The sequence below is a fragment of the Ipomoea nil genome, unplaced genomic scaffold, assembly GCF_001879475.1.
Source record: "Ipomoea nil cultivar Tokyo-kokei standard unplaced genomic scaffold, Asagao_1.1 scaffold3065, whole genome shotgun sequence".
Lineage (NCBI taxonomy): Eukaryota > Viridiplantae > Streptophyta > Magnoliopsida > Solanales > Convolvulaceae > Ipomoea > Ipomoea nil.
Window position 1 is genome coordinate 1,621,134 of NW_017619493.1, and position 7,683 is coordinate 1,628,816.

Below are 7,683 nucleotides of genomic sequence, written 5' to 3' on the forward strand. Positions count from 1 at the left end.
TGCCTAGGTGCGTTGCTGACTGGGTATCTTACCAAAGGTATCCATGAGAATAGATAATACCTTTTAATGAATTATGAGTGTTTAAAAAAAAAAAAAAAAATTCACCTAACATTTCTGATACGGAAATACAAATTAGTGACAATCTATATGATCTGTACGTGTATGGTGAGGACTGAGGAAGCTGTCATCTCCAAAGACTTGTTGTACAAAGGATTAGGTTTGGATTTTGACTGGGCGTGGAATCTAAAAGGAATTGTCGAATGGAGGAGAGAGATTTCCACGCCAGTAGTAGAATTGAATGCAGCTGATCTGTGGATTTTGTGTTGTGTGTTTTGGGAATAATTGGACTTTTAAAACATTAAAAAACACCTAAGCTACCTAGTATAACGTTGCAACTCCTCTGCATTATTCCTTCGTTAACTATTCCAAACCCAATCACAATCTCTTTTTTTTTTTTGGCGACGAATGAAACCTGCAACCACTATTTTAAGATGTGTATTGAGTCCGTCTTGTGACCCAGTGACGAGTTATGAGTTTAGCGATGGATGGAAAGTAAGGTGAAGAATGAAGATTTCTTGAGATGTCGTTCTCAAGAGGATGAACATTTGGAATTGAATAGTGTGCGGTTAGCACAAGCACACACTTGTAAAAAACTAGGCAAGTTCATTGGAAGCAATTGCAAAGAGTAGGGGTGCAAAGTAAAGTAAAGTGTGCAGGCAAATAAACTAAAGTAAAACAATGTGATATGAGGTGAATTTGATTGGCATTTCCTTGCTCATACGCAAAAAAGAGGCAATGTTTTTTTGTATAATTTTATAATTCATTGTTTTTATTACTCACTCATAAACTAGCTTGTCTTACAAATTTATTAAATAAAGTGACATAATTATATTTAAATTTAAATTTTGCACATCTAGGTAGTATATTTTTAAAAAACAAACGATAAATCATTTAGCAAAATGATAAGTTTACCTCCAAAAATAAAATTCTCACATGTACTAATTTTATTAGTTGATAAAATGAAATTAATAAAAATGGTGACCAATTTTTTTTTATATTTTTTTTACCAATCAAAAAGTATGCCAATAAAAGTAATGAAAATGGTGGCCCACTTTTTTTTATCCAATTACGAGAGAATAAGGGTTAAATAGGTCATCAAACTGCACACGATAATGCAATTAGATCACTGAAACTATATTAAAAAAAAACTACAATTAAATTCCTAAATTAACCTATTTCATGCAATTAGTAATTAGGCCACTGAAACTATAAAAAAAAATTACAATTGAATCCCTAAATTAACCTATTTCATGCAATTAGTTCAATTTGTAGGGTTTTCATCAGGTTTCTAACATGTTACTCCAAATTTAAAAATAATTATTTAAAATTTAAAAAAAAACATCGTTCTTCGTCTCCATCTCCGTCAGAAACGAAGATACCTTCGTCTCCATGGCTGAATATGAAAAGAATGAAGTTTTGTGTTTGATTTTTATAATTTTAAATAATTATGAAGAGAACTTTGTCACTTTATTGTTATGATTATATATAGCAATTACAAATTGCAATGCAAATTCAATTCACCTTCACACTCACCTTCTTGCTTTCCTCAATTACATACCGAATTCCTCCATGTTGGTAACGACTCTCCTGGCCAGATTCTTTTTTTAAAATATGACTTTTAATTGGGTCAAATGCTTACATGCATGTATTCTAAGTAGGATAATAAAAAATATATATAATTACACATGTAATCCAATCAGCAAAACTTGGTGGTAACTGTTGAAAAAATAGCTTAAAATGACATATTAAGTGGCTATTTTGTGGTACAATTATCAGTGGGGTCCACTTCCGATTTGGGTCGGATCAAAGTGGATTCGGGTTTTTCGTAGTGAGACGAAGAGATTGATATATTGTACACTCAAAACGGATAATGGGTGAATGTACAATATCTATTTTGAGTGTACACTCAAAACGGATATCAATATCTCATTCACCCATTATCCGTTTTGAGTGTACAATATATCAATCTCTTCGTCTCACTACGAAAAACCCGAATCCACTTTGATCCGACCCAAATCGGAAGTGGACCCCACTGATAATTGTACCACAAAATAGCCACTTAATATGCCATTTTAAGCTATTTTTTCAACAGTTACCACCAAGTTTTGCTGATTGGATTACATGTGTAATTATATATATTTTTTATTATCCTACTTAGAATACATGCATGTAAGCATTTGACCCAATTAAAAGTCATATTTTAAAAAAAGAATCTGGCCAGGAGAGTCGTTACCAACATGGAGGAATTCGGTATGTAATTGAGGAAAGCAAGAAGGTGAGTGTGAAGGTGAATTGAATTTGCATTGCAATTTGTAATTGCTATATATAATCATAACAATAAAGTGACAAAGTTCTCTTCATAATTATTTAAAATTATAAAAATCAAACACAAAACTTCATTCTTTTCATATTCAGCCATGGAGACGAAGGTATCTTCGTTTCTGACGGAGATGGAGACGAAGAACGATGTTTTTTTTTTAAATTTTAAATAATTATTTTTAAATTTGGAGTAACATGTTAGAAACCTGATGAAAACCCTACAAATTGAACTAATTGCATGAAATAGGTTAATTTAGGGATTCAATTGTAATTTTTTTTTATAGTTTCAGTGGCCTAATTACTAATTGCATGAAATAGGTTAATTTAGGAATTTAATTGTAGTTTTTTTTTAATATAGTTTCAGTGATCTAATTGCATTATCGTGTGCAGTTTGATGACCTATTTAACCCTTATTCTCTCGTAATTGGATAAAAAAAAGTGGGCCACCATTTTCATTACTTTTATTGGCATACTTTTTGATTGGTAAAAAAAATATAAAAAAAAATTGGTCACCATTTTTATTAATTTCATTTTATCAACTAATAAAATTAGTACATGTGAGAATTTTATTTTTGGAGGTAAACTTATCATTTTGCTAAATGATTTATCGTTTGTTTTTTAAAAATATACTACCTAGATGTGCAAAATTTAAATTTAAATATAATTATGTCACTTTATTTAATAAATTTGTAAGACAAGCTAGTTTATGAGTGAGTAATAAAAACAATGAATTATAAAATTATACAAAAAAACATTGCCTCTTTTTTGCGTATGAGCAAGGAAATGCCAATCAAATTCACCTCATATCACATTGTTTTACTTTAGTTTATTTGCCTGCACACTTTACTTTACTTTGCACCCCTACTCTTTGCAATTGCTTCCAATGAACTTGCCTAGTTTTTTACAAGTGTGTGCTTGTGCTAACCGCACACTATTCAATTCCAAATGTTCATCCTCTTGAGAACGACATCTCAAGAAATCTTCATTCTTCACCTTACTTTCCATCCATCGCTAAACTCATAACTCGTCACTGGGTCACAAGACGGACTCAATACACATCTTAAAATAGTGGTTGCAGGTTTCATTCGTCGCCAAAAAAAAAAAAGAGATTGTGATTGGGTTTGGAATAGTTAACGAAGGAATAATGCAGAGGAGTTGCAACGTTATACTAGGTAGCTTAGGTGTTTTTTAATGTTTTAAAAGTCCAATTATTCCCAAAACACACAACACAAAATCCACAGATCAGCTGCATTCAATTCTACTACTGGCGTGGAAATCTCTCTCCTCCATTCGACAATTCCTTTTAGATTCCACGCCCAGTCAAAATCCAAACCTAATCCTTTGTACAACAAGTCTTTGGAGATGACAGCTTCCTCAGTCCTCACCATACACGTACAGATCATATAGATTGTCACTAATTTGTATTTCCGTATCAGAAATGTTAGGTGAATTTTTTTTTTTTTTTTAAACACTCATAATTCATTAAAAGGTATTATCTATTCTCATGGATACCTTTGGTAAGATACCCAGTCAGCAACGCACCTAGGCAATTGGGTTGGCAGGTTAGCTATTTGCTCGAAAAATGGGTAGGCTCCAACAACGTGGCTACGATCCGCTTGTGTGGCTTGTCGGCGGGCTCGGTTGAGCGACCAATGCAGGTAGTCGGGGGTCCTGACCGGTTGCCGCGCTCAAAAGTGGTGAATGAAGATTTGACGAAGATTCTTTTCATTTTTGCAGCGAGATTTTCCATTTTCAATATTAGGAAGTAAGCACTAGGAAGTAAGCACTACAGTTTGGAAGCTTTTTTAAGTTTAAATTTGTTAATTTCTTCTTCCTTTCCTTTTTCAAGATTTATGAATCTTGTATAAATACCCCTGAGGTTACATTGTAAAGGGTTCTGATTTCAAGTGCAATTATTCTATCAATTTTCTCTCTCAACTTTTACTTAGTATTTTTACAGTAGTGTTGGCCTACCGAACGGCTACCCCGTGATCGTAAAACCAACATATTCTATACTTTCTCAATAATTTTTAGCCCAAAGAATACAAATCTACACCACCAAAATTCAATCCTTTGACCACCCATTTGAAATGGTAACAGATTTGTCATCACACTACATAGTAGTTTGCATAATCAAGGTAAATTCTTATCATGCAGAGTGTGTTGTTGAATATTCAAGAACCAACTAGACTCAATGATTCACTTTTAAGGCTAATTAAAATCGTATTGGTATGCCAATGACCTTGTGGTCAAGTGACACCAAGTTACTCTCCTATGGTCATATATGTTCGAACCTCGATGGTGGGGGCTTAAATTCTTTGGGCTGAAAATGTCCTTATACTATACAGACTAACTAGATTGCCACGTGTTAATCATGACCTGAACAGGCTAACCAGATAACCCGAACTGCTTAAGGTTATTTTTTTATTAGAGAAATGATGTGGAACATAATATATATGGAATTTATAGGTAAGCTCATCTTTAGTATTTTTTAATTACATTTTTTAAAAATAATAAATATATTACAAAATAAATTATTTTTATAAAAATAAATAATGAAAAATTAAAAACTTACTATAAATATTATAGTGTAAGTATATTAATTATTTTTAGTTGTCACCTTGTGCTCTAGTGGCATGAAGTGACTTACTATAAATATTTTTCTTTTGTTATTTTTCTCATTTTAACCGGTTTAATTGGTTTAGGACTTTACTAAAAGCCGGTTAAAAATATTATTATTAAAAAATCAGAGGTTACCTAAAGTTATAAACCAATTAAACCGGTTGAAACTGGAAAAATAATAAAAGAAAAATATGAAGAGACAAAAATGCCCTTACAAAAAATAGGAAAAATGATGAGAAGGACTAAAAGTGTCCAAAAAATAATAGTCTAGGGATGTTAAATGGCAAAACGATAGTCTGGGACTAAATTTGGAATTGTCACCAAAGACAATGGCCGTTTGGCGGAATTAACTCTTTTTTGGACACTTTTAGTCATTTTCATGACTTTTTCTGTTTTTTGTAAGAGCATTTTTGTCTCTTCATATTTTTCTTTTGTTATTTTTCCGGTTTCAACCTGTTTAATTGTTTTGGGACTTTACTAAAACTGGTTGAAAAATATGGTTACTAAAAGTCTAATTTGTGCTAAGACCTTTGAGTTTCATGCCATTTACTGTAAAATTACAACGAATGCGCCCTAGCGGTGCTAGCGGTGCTAGCGATGCTACTGATGCTGATATATGGTGTGTGCTACTGAAGAGTATAAACAAAAATATGATTGAGAAAAATTAGGCTACAAACACGTATGGGCCATTTGCAAAGACCTTTCAAGCTAGGCACCCTCATTTGTAGCTCGTCAACTGTCTTTAATGAAATCATCCACTAATCAAGCATCAAGCGTCAGTGTAGAAGGTAGTTTAGATCATGGTTGCAAAAATATCGTCTAGGCACTAGGAGGCGCCCGATCGCGGCGAGAAATGTCAGAATCGGCCTCCTTCGCGTCTAGGTAGCGTCTAGACCGCCTAACTGGCCAATCTGTCGCAACCCTTTTTTTTCGCGATTCTTCGGCCTAGTCTCAGACCAGATCCAGAAGCCGCAATGTGGCTTACCATGGAGGGATGTGGTTAAATGGTTAATGTTCACCTACTTATCACTAATTGGTTTTAAGTAGGATATGGCAACCAGATAGCCAAAGAACTCTGTGATTAAGCATGCTTGACTTACAACAGTCACAAGATGGGTGACCCTTTGGGAAGTAAGCATACTACAACGCTTAGATCCAACAAAAGTGCACTACAGAGCATTCATAAGTGCACAATCGAAATATACATGGTGCAGGAAATTACGAAATTGCCACTGCATATTTTCTTCTCTTCATTGATTTCAATCTGTTTGATCTCAACTTATTCTACAATTCTGATATGTCCATAATATGTGTGTGTGTGATGAAAAGTTAATCTTTGAGAACTTGTGAATAGCTAATACCAAAAAGACTCATGGGAATCGCTACTCATTCTAAAAATGACTTTTGAAAGTTATTTTTGAATTTTTAAATGGACCCTAAAATACGTATAATTGGATATCTGAAATTGCATTTTCTTCTAATATCACTATCAAAATTTATTTAAACGTAATATATACGGTAAAGAACTCATACTATGATAATATCATCAATCGTGTCTTATACGCTGCGTATAAGTCCAAAAAAGAAAAAAGAAATTTATTGATTGTGATCTGCAACTAGCACAGATTAATCGTACAAGTACTATGCAGTATGTTGTGTTGGGTGTTGAGAAGCCGTGTGGTTTGAACTTTTGTGCATTCCGATTTTCTTCTCCCACACAAAGTTGACCGACTTTTAATTATATTTTTGCTTTATTATTATTTTTATAACCCAATTTTTTAAATTTCACAAAATTATACCATGAACTTCACAAATCTGACCAATGTTCATGAAAAAATAATCTAATTTTGAACTCAACACTAAATTATATACTTTAACGTACAAAGAGACTAATTCAAATCTATATCCCAATACTTGTGGCATGAATTGAACGGGAATCAAGTCTTAAGTAATATTCTGTAATTCTTATCTATTTTTGGTTTACTAATTGTTTACTTATAGTCCCACTTTGACTGGATGCATTTTGAACTACAAATGGAAGTATTTTGTAGCTTCCAAACTTCAATTTGCTCACTGCTTCTATTGTCTATAATTCTAATAGAATTATGTGTTAGTTTTTACCTCTCCATCCAAACTTTTTATATATTATTATTTTTGGCAAAAATATTAATTTGGCCTTAATGTTATTATTGCGCTGCCAATTTTATCATGTTTATTTTTAGTCAATTTACCCCTATATTTTCAATATATTCAGTCAATTTGATGCCAATATTAACAATCTACCCAAATATATTTATTTTTATCTAACTATCTCATTTTATCGTTTTAAACCATCACTTATAAGTGTAACAAATGAAAAAAAAAAAAAAAGTTTATTTGTTTTTGCTCGTTTGCTTATCTGCAAGCTTAGACCATCTCCAACCATTGCACCAAATTTTGCACAAAAAAGGAATATTCCCAGCATATTCTTACACCAAATTTTTTTCATCTCCAACCCATTACACCAAATTCTGCACCAAATTTTATTCCTACACCCCTCATAAAGTTTATATTTATACTTTTATTCTTTTAACAAAACTAATAGTTGTAATTTAATAATTTAGACTTTAATTATATTTTATGTAATTTTATTTTTAATTAAATTATATTTAATATTAGTTTTGTTTTAATCGTCTTGATAAG